This window comes from Hibiscus syriacus, unplaced genomic scaffold (assembly GCF_006381635.1).
Source record: "Hibiscus syriacus cultivar Baekdansim isolate YM2019G1 unplaced genomic scaffold, ASM638163v2 tig00111774_pilon, whole genome shotgun sequence".
NCBI lineage: Eukaryota > Viridiplantae > Streptophyta > Magnoliopsida > Malvales > Malvaceae > Hibiscus > Hibiscus syriacus.
Window position 1 is genome coordinate 2,119,210 of NW_024063175.1, and position 18,081 is coordinate 2,137,290.

The window sequence follows — 18,081 nt, forward strand, 5'->3', positions numbered from 1 at the left end:
CAATTTCCAGATTAAGAATTTGATTTCAATAATCCACTCTAAAGCGTATGGAATAAAAAAATCAAGAAAATTACCACTTAGGTCCTTAATCTTTTTGTAATTTTATACTTTGGCTATTAAACTTTCAAAATTTACATTTTGGTTACCAACCAAAATTTTGGGGTATTACAATTCTTTCCCTTAAGAAAATTCTTCCTTGAATTTTCAATGCGTACCTGATGTAAATACATAAGGATATTATGTTTGCATATCTTGTTATTTTTTTATTAGTTTTTTCCACCTTTGATTTATCAGTCGATCTTTAATAAGTACCGGTTCTTTTTCATAAGTCAAATCTAGCCAAATATCTATTTCCTCCGAGGTGATAATATGGGAAGGATTTGATTGATACTTTCTGAGCATTGACACATGAAAAACATTATGGATCTTGTCCATTTTTTAAGGCAATTCTAGTTAATAAGTCACTGATCCAACTATTTTTTTTAATCTTATAAGGTCCAATAAATCTCAGACTCAACTTCCCTTTGCATTTGAACTGCAATACTTTTTTTTCAAGGTGATAATTTAAGAAATACTTTTTTATCACCTTTCTTGTATTCAATCTCTTTTCTTTTCAAGTTTGTGCAAGACTTTTTTTGATCAGTAACTATCTTGAGATTATCTTAAATGATCTTTTCACATTACAAGGTCAATTGTAATGCATTCCTACTCCCACTGAGGGATAGAAATCGATTACAATAATTCAAAAGGAACTTGATGTTTAACACACTAACATGTCATCCATTTAGAAACAAGCTAGATGATAACTCGTTTCATACTTGCTTCTAAACTCTTTACTTAATAATATAAACATTCATCAGACTTAACCTTAAAGTCTTTAGTTTTTTTTTTCTACTCGTTCTATATTTGACAAGCCTAACAATTTCATCTTTTTCTGAAGATCATTTATTCGATCTAGCAACATAGGCTTCAAAATTTAATTCTATAATCAAAACACCATCTTTCTTTAAAGACAATCATGTATTCAAAACTCTCAGAATAGAAATTTCTTTCGGCTTTATCGTATCATCCACTAGATTATCCTTTCTTGTTTGTGGTTTATAAGCACATCATCATTCTTTAAAGAATTCAATCCATTTCCTTTCTTTTTCACTCCTTCGAGTCAACACATACTTTTAACTTTTTAGATCCATACATATATAATGTCACTCACCAAGTAGATAGTAGTGTTATATCAACAAAGTAAACACAGCTATTGCCAACTCGAGATTGTGAGTAAGATAATTTCTTTCATGATTCTATAGTTGCTTTGAAACATAAACCAAAACTTTTCCTCTTGTACGAACAAGTATCCCAGACCATTATAAAACGCATTACTATAATTCACATAATATTTTCCATATTCTAATTATACTGACCTTGGAGCTTATGTCAGTATTCTTTTTAACATCTCAAAGTTTTCTTTGCACTTAACAATCCAAATGAATAACATGTCTTTCCTCAATAACTTGTTCAGAGGGAATATATTCATCAAAAAGTTCTTTATTAGCCTTCGATAGTAACCAACAAATTCCAAGAAACTTTGAAATTCCAAAACATATTCTTTGGAATTTATCATTTACTATATCTCATGCTTCCTTGATATATATTCTTATCCCCTTAGCTGAGTCCACATGGCCAATGAGTACACCATTAGACAACTAACATTTACACTTGGTCACCTTATCATGCAATTTTTCTCCCGAATAGTTGGAAGAGTTATAAAAAATAGACATCGTGTTCTTACCTGTTCTTACAACAAATTACAATAATATCAATGAACACTACCACCAATTAATCCAAGTATAACTAAAATACTTGGTTTATGCAATTCTTAAGTGTCACATGAACATTCGTTAAATAAAACAACATTATCGCAAACTCACAGTATTCATATCAAATTCTAAAAATTGTCTTATGAAGATCTTCTTCCTCATCTTTAACTAATAATATTCCAATAGGATATCCTACTTGGGAGACACCAATGTACCTTTTTAACTTATCAAAAGATTATTAATCCTCACAAGAGGATACTTATTCTTCTGTGTCACCTTATTTAACGGAAGATAATCCACGCATAATTACATAGACTCGTCTTTCATTTTCACAATAACACTGGTACATCCCAAATGACACACTTAGTCTTGTAAATCCACTGTCTTAACAATTATACTAACTATTCCTTTATTTCTCTGAGCTCAATCGAATCCAATCAATACGGGTTATAGAAATAAATGCAATACTGAGAAGAATCTCTATTTTAGAATATATATTTTAATCTAGAGCCAATCCAGGTAACTTCTGCAAATACACATTTGGATACCCTCGAACAGTTGGAATATCTTCCAACTTAACTAAGAAAGTTTGAGTATCCACCTCCTTTATTAAGAAGGTTTGACAACATAGTAGGAATAACTTTATAGCTATTGATGCTAAAATCATGTTACAAAACAAATTTACTCTCTTTCCCTACCATAAATATCTCAAAACCTTTCGAGTTCTATAAAATACAATCGCTCTAAGTGGTAATTCATTGCAACATGATAGGGTAATCAATCCATTCAAAAACATTACCTTTTAAATGTAATTTTATCAAGTCTATTATAAATCAACACGTTGAATCCTTACCAGGCAATTACTGTCTACAATACGATTCACCCTCGCACTATAACCAAAAAGGTTAATTGCACACATATCACTTAGGATTAATTATAGTAGAATGTTTTATTATTTCATCAATACTATACTTATTCTTAAACGAGGGTTTTCCTTAATCCAACATTGGCACTTCCTATTGTGTCAATACCTTATCTTATTAGCCTAAACAATAAAATTGTGGCTAACAACATTACTATCACTATTAGCTTATTATTATTATTATTATTATTATTATTATTATTATTAGAATAAACATCATGTTTGATTTCTTACTTCAATCCCTCGATTATATACATTTTATACATACACTACACTTATCCACCTTTATTATTAAGGAGTGCCATCAATCGAACCTCGCAATCACAAAATCAGTAACAATGGTATCCTAGTGGCATGTATACACTTTTTGACATAAAACAATCTCGGTTTAGTCCTAGAATCGACTAAATCTCTAGCTCTGATACAATAAATGTAACATCCATAACCTGTATACACAAATCAATATGAGTTACAAATGTCACGTCAGAAATTCAAAACATTTCTTTAATTGAACTGAGTAAAATTTTGGTTTCATTCAAACATCACCAGTTTCATAACTTGAACAATTATTATAAAATAATTATTCATAGAAAATCATAATATAATATTTATTATTACCAATTCGAAACTAGGTTCAAGCAGTGATAGATAGTTTTGTTATGTTTCATAAAGTAAATAAGAATGTCTAACACGTTTGATTTAAAACCCAAATTAAATATTTAAGCATAGTTTAATATGATAATATTTAATCATACTATAATTTATATTTAATACTAACTTTATTAAGAAATTGCAGACATTTCATTCTCGTATACATGCCAGCTAGAAATTTTAGAACACATTATGATGTCATCATTGTGACCTGTAAATATTTCCTTGGTGATTGATGCCAAACTCAGCTCCTTACACATTTCTTCCTTTTTCCTACGTGTGAAAATCATCACACGCTAAGTATACACTTAGTGGGGCAATTATAGGAATGTTTAAAGCAATGCAACACAAAAATTTAAATGAATAAGATTATTTAATGCAATTATTTGTATTCCAACCATGTTACCATATAATAACATGGTATAATCAGATATAAAGTTTCTTACCAATATACTTCCATTTATTCCACAAGTTCGTCAGGTTATTTGCCTATTTACCAATTATTACCAATAAAACATAGCCCATTTAAACCCTGAGGACCCTGGGTATTCAAGTTAAATACATGCACCGTAGTGTTATGACACATAAGGTTGTATCCACTACCTCACTAAGTTTACACTTTAATGCTAATCTGGATATGGCACATAGGGTTGAAAACTGTCGTCTTGATGTCAAAATAAATTCCTTCTTCTCAATTAATAAATAAAGGAAATATATAGTAAAGAGAAGTAAGGGTCGATCCTCAAGGACCTAGAAAATTCCAAATTTTTGTTTGAATTGCTTAAACCAGACGATAAGTAGTAAAAAGAGGGGTTTCAGTACAAAGGATTAAATAATAAAAAGTGATTTAAAGAAAAATAAAGAAAATAAAAGTTGAAGGTTGAAAATGAATATGGTAAAAATACCTCAAGCCTCACTGTGACTCAATTTCCTTCAGATCATCGAATTAGATTTTCCCTTCAGGATTCATATCGCTTACTTTGTCTATAAGTGCAATCCTCGTGACTCTATTTTTATATCGAATAACCAAGGAAAATATTTGATTTTGGCTTCAAAAATTGATCTGATCAACATCAATTGTCGTAGATCAATAATCGTTTAATTCATGAAGACCGACTCGAATTGTAGTTTCAATAACTACTAATTTCAATCTCAATTCCCTCTTGGCAAGGCAATCCGACCAAGTGTGTTCCTAGGAATCGAATGTGCTTTAAAAAGTCGATCATTCCTCCCACACATTTAATCGCAACAACATATTGACCAAAGTCAATCTTTAATTTTAAAAATAAGTGCAGAGATTGAGAGAGATATTCCGAAGTTATTCAAGTGTTTTTGAATTCTCAATTTGGAATTGAGTCATCGCTTAGCTCTCGACTTATGAGAAAATTAGCTAAGCATGCCAAAAGTCATTCTTAGCAAGTTTAAAAATTAAAACTAAAAGTAAAGTAAAAATGAAAACTTGAAAAGAAAAGAAAAGAAATAACTATAAAACTAGAAAGAAAAAGAATATTAAATTCTGAGTTGTGTGTTTAGGCTTACCCCAAGAGGGTATTTATAGCCTCTAAAAACCTAGAAATAAACATAAAATAAAAATAAATCTCCTAAACATAATTCCAAATTTTTTCTAAATTCAAACTTTAAAATTTAAAAATAAATCTCTTAACAATTCAAGACAAGGAACTAAAAATAATTATTTCAACTTCATCAATCGACTAAGTACAGCAAGATAGGAAGACAATAACCATCAAAAAACACACTTTCCTTTAGAATTGAATTTGATTGTTTCGTAATTGTGTTGTTGCTTTGTTTTTCATTTTTTTCTCATGTATCTTTCTATTTTCTTTTCTATTTTTTTCTTTTTTCTTTTCGAACTGTTATTTTTGACTTTTTCTCTTTCTTTTTTTAAATAAAAGAATATCCTTTTTTTCTTTCTTTTGCACATCGCATCACACAAAAATATTGTTTTGTTTATGGAGCATACACTAGATAAATTGTTAACTTGTCCTGAAAAAGGTGGAAAAGAGGGATAAAATAAAAAAAGGCTCGAGTTTATAAATGTGGTGAAAAACAAATAATGAGAATAGGCTCAAGAGTGGTTAACTAGGCGAAAATGTATGGGTAGGCAATTTTAGTGGGGAAAATGGAGTGGTTAATCCTAAAGTGTCCAAATCATTTTTAAGCATCATGTTCATGTGTAATCTCAACAGTATTTAAAATGCAGGTTCTAGAATACCAATGTCAAATTCGACACACTCATTCCAATAAAATGAGAGCAAAATGATATGCTCGTAAAGGCTCAAATCTCACCAAATTGTTTTCATGCATTGAGCTAAGCTCATTTCAACCAACAAAATCATGGAATGTCACAAGAAATCTAACTTGATCACAATTCATACTATCCCCTATCAAGAATATCCTAATCTAAACAATTATGTGTTCCCAAACAAGCATATCATACAAAAAATATTCAATAAGAAAAAAGAATTCACTGAAATTTTGTGCAAATCTAATCCACACATACAAACATCCAAACATAGGGATAAGCAAAGGAAAATTCAACCTAGACTCTACTCCCCCTCACTTAAAGTGTTTGGTCTCAAAACTTAAAAGTAAAGTACAAGAGAAGGAATAGAGTACTCCCGGGATTTACTGTCAACCATAGCCATGGTCGCAGTGGAGAGGGACGGTAAAGTGAACTGCTCGGGCTGATGTCGTGAACCAAAAGAATTTTCATGTGGTGTATTCGGTGGAAAACCATCATTGAAATCCTCTTCGAAGTATTGTCCAATGCCACCAAATGCATTGAATACGACTGAAATTTTGATGGATGTGGCAGAGAAGAAGAGGAGACCATAATTGGCATGGACTGAAAGGATGGTGATGGAGAGCGCAGTGGTGATGAATAGAGGACAATGCTTGGTCCGGGGTGAAAAGAAGCAGTAGCTGCAAACACCGAGTGGTAGAAAATGGGTTGCCTATTCGGTGCGTAACATCGGACTCGCACAGTGCGTGGAGTAAGTTGCAGCTCAGAATTGCTTGGCACTTAACCGATAGTTAGCGTATTGAGCTGGAGATGCCCACCAGGGCCAGTTGGTGGTGCGGCGTCATGGTGTTGTTGGTTTCTTGTACAAACCATTATAAGTAACAATATACAGGTAGAAGGGTGGTAGCACGAATGGAACGGTATGGTAAGGTCAGTGACAGTGAATACGACAGACAGTAAAAAATTATGTATGGATTATTGAGGGGGAAGATAACTTATTTGAGAATATGAAGGAATTGGGTTTAAATTAAAGGGCACGTGAGGGGTTGAGTATTTTAATTTGAGGGACATTAGTTGGGTAATTAAAATAAAAGATAAGTGGTGTAGAAAATAAAAATGGTTTTAAATTCAAAAAGTAAAGATAAGGAAGAGATGGGGGGCCCATATGAAAGGAGAGAAATAAGGGGAGAGGTGTGGTAAGCGGTGACATACATGTTACAAAAAGGGTGACAAATTGTTTTAATGGGGAACTTTCTCTAACTTATTATTTTCCTTGCATCATATTTATCCTTGCATCTCCAAACCTTTCATAAGATTCAAGGGGAATTTTCTCTAACTTATTATTTTCCTACACTATGATTATAATACATGATTCATATTTCATTTGTTACAACATAAATATATTTATCTATATATATTACATCTATAGCTATGATGATAATAATTCACTAATTATTATGTGATACATAAGTTATCATTATAACCTATAGTCCACATATTTATAATATGCACATCATTGTTACTTTATAAAAATGCATATGCTTAACTTAATTTCTATGTCTTTGAATATAGGTACATTCAGCCACACCTAACGGAGCTTATTTGAGCTAAATGGTGAAAGCTACAACAAGGAAACTTATATAGGAACACTAAGGAGAGTAGAAGTAACATTTTGTGAAAAGTTGTCCGGAGACCAGTGAGCTCATAACTGGGTTGTGCTGAATATTCGAGCGAGAAGACTGCACCATCATCATCACTACTTAGAATACTTTAATTATGGGTCAAGTCAAATTTTTAAAAATCGTACCTTTTTCGCAAAGAAATGCCTTTCCAGGAGGTGATGTTTCACAAGAAGCTGCCATAACACTCACAATATTGCAACTCACCTATGGCCAGCTCACCTCGAGAGTATTCACCTTATAACTAACTAAAAAACAAACGGTTATCTTCCAAAAATTGTGACCTTTCATGAATGTTGTTGTCCGTGAAGATGCCCTTTCATCAAAGTGGACGTTGGTGAAGAGATCTCATCAAATGGATGCCTAAATCATGAGGAGGTATGAGGCAAGCAACATGACCATTCGTCCAGTCCCCACATGCCATGTACATGAAGTTTTTGGTGTCAACTTGAAACAACACATAACCATTCGGCCAAGGGAGATGTATCTTCATTCTAGCCGAATCATCATTTCTCCTTTGAAGAGTTAGTCAAACCATCACCATCCCAAGGGACTTATTCTTTCAAATAAAGCATTATATATAATCATGTACTTAGCTGAATCATTAGGTGCCTATTCGGCCAAGCCCTCTCATTTCCTATAAACTGAGAGGCTACCATCATTTGTAATGATCTCATTCATATTATAAAACAACTTCTTTGTGAGTTAATCTCTCTTCCAAGTTCTTTAAGAACTTTATTGGCAAGTATATTTATATACTTGTGGTGTCATCCTCTCCATATTGATTCTTATAATTCCTAGATTTCATATCTAGTGGGTTTAAGACACCTTTACCATCCCTCAAGCAAGTTTGTGAAGATCGGGGTTATGTTTTTTAACATAGTTTCTTCTTTGGCGTGTTTGAGATACAACTTCATCTTCATCATCCATTCTACTTTAACACCATCATCCATTCAACTTCAACACCATCATCAACCTTTCGTTGAAGACCACCAACATCATCATCTTTAACAGAAATATGCATCCAACTCTTCTTCTCTTTTATTCATTTTATATCATTTATTTACTTATCCATTCCATTATATATTTACTAATCATTTTACTTATCTTTCATTGTTGTAGCCATACATATAATTCAAGGGCATTGCTTTTGTTATTCCTCGATCGAAACAACAATAAGGCTATCTATTCACTTCCTTTGAAGGGTATAGATTCATCATATATCAAGCGATATTCGGAGCATAGTTGGATTGACACAAAAAGTGCCATTGGCGTGCACCAAAAAAAACAAAATAAAAAGAAGTTCAAAGGAAATCAAATCTCATACATCAAAGAAATGAGTGAAAAAGAAAAAAAAAGTTTAAAAGAAAGAAAAGAAAATTTCTAGCAAAAAGAAAGTTAAAGCTAAGGAAATTGCATTACCATTTCAAAACAACTAAGGAGGCATATCTACACCAAGGAAGATAACCTTATTATATCTCGTGAAAGGGTACAATAAGTGTTGTACATGGCTTGTAAGTCACCTATTCCTTCTTTGCTTTCCATCCTCTTCATAAAGCATTCATTTCTTTTCATTTTCTTTCCCTTCAACCATTTCTTTATCTTTTCATTTCTTCTTTTCCTTTCCATACTAACCTACATTGCAGCCGACGCACACAAGAGAGAAAATACTGATTCTAATCTTGAGTTAGTTCTTTAAAAGGACCTAACAAGATATATAGAGTGGAAAAAGGCATACTGAGTGAGTGAGATCAGAAGGGGAATCGTTAAAAGCCAAAATATATTCCCGAGCGTAAACACGAGTATTGAGTGGAGTGATCTCTTATCTTTTCTTTGGAGTGAAGATTTTGAGGCTTTGTGAGTGTGCTGGTAAGGTTCACTTTATTTTATTTTATTACTAACCATGTCTCATAGTCCTTCTAGAGAAAATATAGGTCAACCAAACTTTCAAATGCAAGCATTAATTGGCAAAATGATGCGAATATTTCGTGAAGAGTTTGATGCACTTCATGAAAAGATGGATCAACGTCGAGATCTACCACAAGCTCAAAATAATGATACCTCCAAGAGGCAAAAACCTCTCCAAGAAGCTGACATTCTAGATAATTATGATGGAGTAGAACAAGCAATGTTACCAGGACCCAGGCGTGCCAATGTTGATGTCAACATGAGTAACATCAAGATCAAAATTCCTCAATTCCAAGGGAAAACTGATCCCGAAGCCTATCTTGAATGGGAAATCAAGGTGGAACATATTTTTAGTTGCCATAACTATTCCAAACTAAAGAAAGTAAGATTGGCGGCCATGGAGTTCATAGATTATGCTTTGATATGGTGGAATCAACTTAGTCTTAGCAGAAGGAGGAATGGAGAAAGACCTATTTCAACTTGGTATGAAATTAAAGGTATAAATAAAAAATGTTTCATTCTTGTTCATTATCACCAAGATTTGTTTCAGAAACTGTAGAATCTTAAACAAGGCCAACAGAGTGTTGAGGATTACTATAAGGAGATGGAAATGGAAATGATCCAAGTCAATATTGAGGAGGATTGAGAAGCAAACATGGTTAGATTTCTTGCCGGACATGATCCAGAAATTGCCAACACTTTGGAGTTATACCATTACATTGAAATAGATGAAATGGTGCAAATGGCGATGAAGATAGAAAGACAACTATGTAGAAGATCTACATCTCGTAGTTTTATGCAACACCTTCAAAATGAAGTCAAAATAACTTGAAAAAATCTACTCCTACTCCTAGTAAAGAGCAGGACGAATCTTCAAAGGTTCAACAAGTGAACAAAGATAACAAAGGAAAGCAAACAATTGAATCTTTCATACCCGATGCTATGGGAATGACAAGGTATGTTTCATGATCATAAATGGCAGAAGTTGTACCAACGTAGCAAGCACAATCATGGTGGAAAAGCTTGGATTAAAAACAATGAAGCATCCGAGTCCATAAAAGCTACAATAGCTCAACGAACAAGGAGAACTCAACGTTAACAAACAAGTGATAGTTCCTTTTTCAATTGTAAAATACAACGACAAGGTTATGCGTGATATTATTCCTATGTATGCTAGCCATTTACTTCTTGGGAGGACATGAAATATGACAAAAGGAGTATCCATGATTGTTTCACCAACCAATATTCGTCCAAACATGGAGGAAAGAAAATTTTCCTTACACATTTGATGCCGAGACAAGTTCAGAGTGATCAACTCAAAATGAAACAAAGCGTTGAAGCGATGAGAAAAGGGAAATCGTCATCAAGCATCGAGGAAAATATTTAGAAAACAAGTTCTTATTCATCTAAGTTCTTGATACAATAATGCTTATTGTCAATACGCAATATCAAAGATTATTATTCTAACTTTGAAAATGCATAAAATTTCTTTGATTTGCATGATGTTCCAAGCAACACAACTTGTCAAATTGAAAGACTAGGGGACGTGAACTTTAAAATTCCAAGAGATATATCTAATAAGAGACAAAATGATACAATTGTTCATCGAAATGACGTGACTTATGAAGATTTAGAGGTCATTTCTATTCCATGAGTTATAACCATTCATGAATCAATGAACACACCTATTGGAGACCCATGGAACAGAACCTTTGGGATGCTAAGAGACATAATCATTCAAAGCAACATGTCTTCAACAGAAATGATCTTTGACCATCAATTAAACACAAACATGAATTACATTTTCATTTTTTTATGTTTAATCATGTTTTTACTTATGAAAGTTTTCTTTCTTTTCAGGTCATGGACATTCAAAGCACTTATTCAAAGAACATATCTTATGAAAAGAATCTTTTCACTAAGGCACATATTGGTATTTTACTATCGAAATAATGGCCATTAAAGAGATATATTTTCAAAAGGAAATGTCTTTAACAAGTTACTATTGGGAGATAACTTTTGGAAGCAAAATAACATCTATTGAATAGAATGACACTAAGGAGAAGCCACCTTTCGATTTGAGGACAAATTGCTTAAAAAAAGGGGATAATGTGAACCGATTAAGCATCATATTTATCCTTGCATCTCCAACCTTACATAAGATTCAAGGAGGAACTTTCTCTAACTTATTATTTTCCTACACTATGATTATGATACATGATTCATATTTCATTTGTTATAACATAAATATATTCATCTATGTATATATTCCATCTATAGCTATGATGATAATAATTCACTCATTATTATGTGATACATAAGTTATCATTATAACCTATAGTCCACATCTTTATAATATGCATGTCATTATTACTTTATAATAATTCATATACTTAACTTAATTTTTATGTCTTTGAATATAGGTACATTTGGCCACAACTAAGGGAGCTTCTTTTAGCTAAATGGTGAAAACTACAATAAGGAAACTTATATAGGAACACTTAGGAGAGCATAAGGAACATTTGGTGAAAATTTATTCGGAGACCAGTGAGCTCATAGTTGGGTTGTGCTAAATATTCGAGCTAGATGATGACTTCAATTCAGCTAGGAAGTTGCACCATCATCATCATCACTCGGAATACTTCAAATATGGGTCACGTCAAATTTTCAGAAATCTTACCTTTTCACAAAGAGGTACCTTTCCAAGAGGTGACTTTTCACAAGGACCTACCATAACACTCACCATGTTACAACTCACCTATGGCCAGCTCACCTCCAGCTCATTCAACTTAGAACTAGCTCAAACATGAAAGATTACCTTCTAACAATTATGACCTTTCATGAAGTTTTTGTCGCCAACTTGAACCAACACATAACTATTCGGCCAAGGGAGATGTATGTTCATTCTAGTAATCATCATGTCAAGAATTAGTCGAACCATCACCATGCCAAGGGACTTATTATTTCAATTAAAGCATTATGTACAATCTTGTACTTAGTCGAATCATTAAGTTCCTATTCGGCCATCAAGCCCTCTTATTTCCTATAAATTGATAGGCTTCAATCATTTGTAATCATCTCATTCATATTATAAAACAACTTCTTTGTGAGTTAATCTCTCTTCCAAGTTATTTAAGAACTTTATCGATTAAGCAAGTATATTTCTACACTTGTGGCGTCATCCTTGCAATCTTGATTCTTATAATTCCTAGATTTCATATCTAGTAGGTTTAAGACACCATTATCATCCCTCGAAGATCAGGATTGTGCTCTTTAGCATAGCTTCTTATTTAGCGTGTTTGAGATACAACTTCATCACCATCATCCATTCAACTTCAACACCATCATCCACCTTCCATTGAAGACCACCAACATCATTATCTCTAACATAATTTCAAAGCCAAATCGTCTTCTCTTTTTATTCATTTTATATCATTTATTTACTTATCCATTCCATTATATCTTTATTAATCATTTTTTCTTATCTTTCTTTCTTGCAGCCATACTTACAATTCAAGGGCATTGCTTTTGCCATTCCTAGATCGGGACAACAATAAGGCTATCTATTCACTTCCTTTGAAGGGTGTAGAATCGTCTTACATCAAAGACCTTACACGAAAATAAGCATTACACAACCATACAGCAGCAATAAATTCATAAGATCAAAAAATTAACGAGAAAATATTGTTGATTCAGAACACTCATCAAAGGTCGTGCCCACCACCTACACTAAGTGTCCTTACACACTATAGTGTTGAATCAAACATGTAGTTGATGGACTCTATGGCATGCCAACTATACCCTGTTCCTCAATGACTTACTTGGGCATACAATCTATTTTATTTGATCCATCCATGGCAAAGTATATTATCATAATTTAACATTGGACAGTTCATATCCGAAATAGCATTCATAGTAAATATCATATATGTTCATGATAAACATCATATTTAAATATCAGTGATCAATGCATTTTACATTCAACCTTTGACATATTTCGGATATGTCAAAAATATGATGAATGACATAAATATTATGCCAACATAAATAAAGTAGACTCATCTTATGTCCTACTCGATGATGTATAAAAACATCCTTCAATAATGTTATGCATGCATTGTACTCATTTTGACATTAAATACAATTCAAAATATAAGCCTCACTAAGCTTCAACTTGATCATTTGCTTCTAATAACGTTAAATCCCAAAATTTATCGTAATTTCATATTTTGGCAGTTTGTAATACCTTTAAATAAATAGTATTCTATATTAACCCTGAACCCTAAACCCTATACTTAAAAACAAATATATCCATACAATGCAATTCTTATAGTTTAATTTGTATAATTTACGGTAAATTTTCAAAGTTAACCGACAAAATCTATTTCGAGCAATTACTGACCCGTTTTCTGACCTATCCTCAGTTAAAAATTCATATCTTTTTTGTATATACTTAGACATTAGTTTCCGTTTGTTTTAAACAAATCTAGACTAATATAAAAATCGAACGGTATAAAAATCACCCTCTAATCATTTTTTAGAATTTATGGTGATTTTCTAAACTTACTGTCCATAACATAAATTCGAAGTAGATTTCACCAATTTGCATTTTCAACTTATTCACCAAATGCACATATATGCATACATCACAAATCACATAACATTTTAGGAGTCCTTAGCTTGCATATTCAATTTGCATTTTACGCAAGCCAACATTTGTTCGATAAAATAAGCACAAATTAAATTTGCACTCACCTAGTGTCCTTAGATTGCAAACTTACTTAGGACTTCACATTCCATCCTTAAGCTTCTCCTTAGCTTTAATAATATTTTTCTTGATTTCAAGCACTCAATCTAAATGAACATCATTACCAAACATATACAAATTCAAACCAAATGTTAGAATCTTACTAACATATGCATACTTTGGAAAATAAATTCCTAACAAATTTTCGATGTTTATTTGATACAATCTCCATGTCACAACATAAATGTTGACCTTAATACTTCTAATTGACCACTCAAGTTCCTTTTTATCCCAAATTCACATAACATTTTCGCTTAAGTTCCCAACCTTTCCATATTTGTGATTTAAACCTCAACTTTTACAAGCTTTCCAAAATAATCCAATTTCACATCCTAATTACAAATTTAACACTCAAACATTAATTTCTATTATACTACATCAAATATTGAACAACTACACAACAATCCATAACTTTTCCAAAATTATCAATTTGGTCCCTCAGCTTTTCAAAAATTATATAATTATCCCCCAAATTTTTCTAAGGCTTGTAGAATACTTCCTATATCATTTATAGCCCTTATATAATTTTTCATAATTTCTCTCATGCTCTATAGTCAAGGGTGAATACTTTATATGTTCCAGATTAAGGTTTACATGATTTTACTTGATTTTGATTCGATTCAAGCATGAGATAAACTTTGATTCAACCTTATAAAATCTATACAATCAAAACCCTAACTTAATTTCATCAAAAAATATCTCTCTCCAAGATTAGGGGCTTCATAAGGTCATATGATCATGTACAAGTGATTTTAATCATTAATAATATTTGGAAATGATTCTACAACCTCAATAACATCAAAATCCTTCATCAATTCCATAAACCCTAGAATTTGGGATCTTTTAACACAAACCAAATTAGAAAACAATAATGGCACCAAATGATACCATTTTTCAAACAGAACAATTTTCTATTTTTCATCTTAATCCAAAAACCAAAGGAAATTGCTCAAAAATTGAAAAGAAAATTCCTCTTATCTTGGTTGAGAATCACAGCTATGTAGCTGAAAAATGGTAAATTTTCATAAAATTTCTAACCTTAATTTCAAGTTAATTTGGTCTTAATTTAAGCTTAAATGAATTAAAAATTCATTTAATGTAAAATGTCCATTTTTCTATTAATGAAACTTAATATTTACCATAATACCAAGCCACATAACCCTTATCATCTTCCAAAGTCAAAGATGGACAAAATATTTTACCTTTTTCCAATTTAACCAATCAATTTTCCAAAAATTTTAATCTTGTCATTTAAATCCAATGGTCCAAATTAAACATAGAAATAAATCCTCAAATCCAATGATCCATATTATTTTCAAAGATTTTAAAATGTGGAAATAATATTTCTAAGCTTAATTTATCATCATTCAAATTTTCTCAAAAATTATATTCGATCTGATTTACCTAATTTTAACATTTTTCAGGTTTTTAACACAATTTCCAAATCAAGAATCTCATTTCAGTAAAACCTCACTCTCAATAGTAAACTATCAATTTATGGAATAAAAAATTTATTTGGGAACATTATCACTTAGGTCCCTAAAATTTTCCTCATTTTATACTTTGCTATTAAACTTTCAAAATTTTTATTTTGGTCACTAACCAAAATTTTTGGGTATTACACACTCCCCAACTGAGCGGCTTAGGCAACCAAGAAAAAGGGATAAGACGTTTGTGTAGAAAAGGAGAGGATGAAAAGTTGATGCAGAAATGAGCTAAAGATGACCAAGTTCTCTCCAATGAGGGTTTTCCACATCGCAACAGCTGATAGGAGAGGATTAGAGCTATCCCATCTAATTGTCCATTCCAAAAGGTTCTACCCAGCACAGTGAGTCATCAATTGTTGTAGCATCCACTCCATCACTGCAACATTTTACTCTTTTTTCAACAAAAAAACCAGAAATTAGCCCAAGTTAACCAAACTCTTAATAATGCGAAATACATGTAGTTAAGGCTAAACTAATCCTAAAATGCTTTTAAACATACTCAATTTCATGCTAAACCTAGGTATAAAGTGCTAAAATGATAACTCTTTCAAGGAGTTATCAGTATGACTAGCCCATAGGGGAGGCAGGAAGGATAATTTCGAGTACCTTACCCTTTACAGTTGAAACCATGAATGTAATTAACCATAGATCTACATGATCCGAAACTGTATCAAAACTCTATTGTAAGTACCTAAACATACACAAGGAGAAATCACTATAGCCTTTTATTTACTTTTTTTGCTTCTGAACCAGTGCATATAAACTAGAAAATCATGTGGCTTAGGATTTATCATATTCTTGAATTTTATTATCTATTTTGCCTTTACTAACTAATCTCCATATTTTTTTCTTGGTTCTATTTTGCTTTGTTTCCTTATTTTCTTTTTCATATCATAATTAAAGGTGTTAATTCATAAGTGATTGACCAAATTGGAAGGTTTTCATATTGAAACAAGTGTTTCTAAATCGAATAGTCAAATTAGGAACTTTTACCATGTCGTGAAGATCTACGATGAATGTCAACCAGAGTGAATAGATTTAAAGCTAATGGAAAACTTCCTTCAAAGATGCCAAGATCGAGATGTTATCCTATAAATTTGATGCTAGAATATTGAAAAAGATACGAAGACCATGAAAGAATACTTTTATTCAAAACTCATTGTAAGTGATTCAAGAGCGTCATCAGATGCAAAAGATAGCGCAACATCTAGATTAGTGAAACATCAACTTGGAGTGCAAAGTTAAATCATTGGGAGAACGCAACTTGAAGATTGAAGCTTGCTTTTGAAGTATTATGGTTATATGGAACCTAGTTGTCTCATAGAAATTGTTCTATAAGATCACTTTTACGAATTGACACATTTTTCATTTGCATTTTCATCATCATAACATGAATGTATTGATATGCAATTGACTATGTAATTGAAAATTTTTCATAAATAAAGAAAAAGTTTCTTAATCAAGTATTTGTATATGTGGATGTGCACTAATAGAAGCTTAGAGAAAAACAAGAGACAACTAGCATGGAGTTCATATATAAAAAATGATGGATTACACACAATTCAATATCAAATCAAACAATATCTGAGTCATGAAAAATCCTTTAATCTGAACAATGGCGCAACTATGGGATCTTGCCTACAACTGTTCCACCTTGAATCATCAAGGCATGACGGTCAACTTTAGCATCATAGGGGTATGATCCGAGTTAGAGGTCATATTTTAAATGAAGTCATTTCAGAAGCCCAGGAAGTTGCAGAGCATTTGAGAGGCATGTTTTTCAGGGTAGAAGTCACTAGGCAGAGTAAATCCACTTTTTGATTAGGAGAAACAATACAAGATCGAGAATCTAAGTGAAGTTGCATATATAAAAATGAGATATCTTGTATTGATGTAGACTTTTGTCTCTAATGAAATTTGTTCTATGATATTCATTTTTGGGATCAATAACTTTTTCATTTGCATCTTTAAATTTTATCGTTATAATGCATGTATTTACGGTTTTTACATTGCATTAATCATGAAAACATGAGAATGACTCATGGAGGATTCTATGAAATAGATCTCAAAAGAAAATATAAGTCACCCTAGTCGTATCTAGGGAAAGATTGAGAGACATGAATAAAATCTTAGCTCGGCTTAATATAATCGATATACTCCAAGAATAACTCGTCAAAACTCAAAAATAGATGAATGACCAAGTAAAATAATTTCAAGATGAGTTAAGAATGAAAATTTCAAAACAAATGAACATGGTGACTACTTTGATTCTTAGGGGGAAGACATTAGAGTATCCCACTATGCAAGTAAAGACAAATACTTTGAGTGAGACTATGAATTTTAGTTGTGGGGTTAAAGTGACATTAGTGAATGATAAATATCTTGTTAAATATCAAGATAATTCAAGTCAATTTGCAAAAAGTAGATGTGGTCTCAGAAAGCACTATTGAACTAATATTGGGTAAAAGGGCGGTAGAGGATAAATGTTCCTTTGAACGTACGCTTCACTAAAAGAAGAATGGTTTATAAGAAGACCCAATGATGATCAAG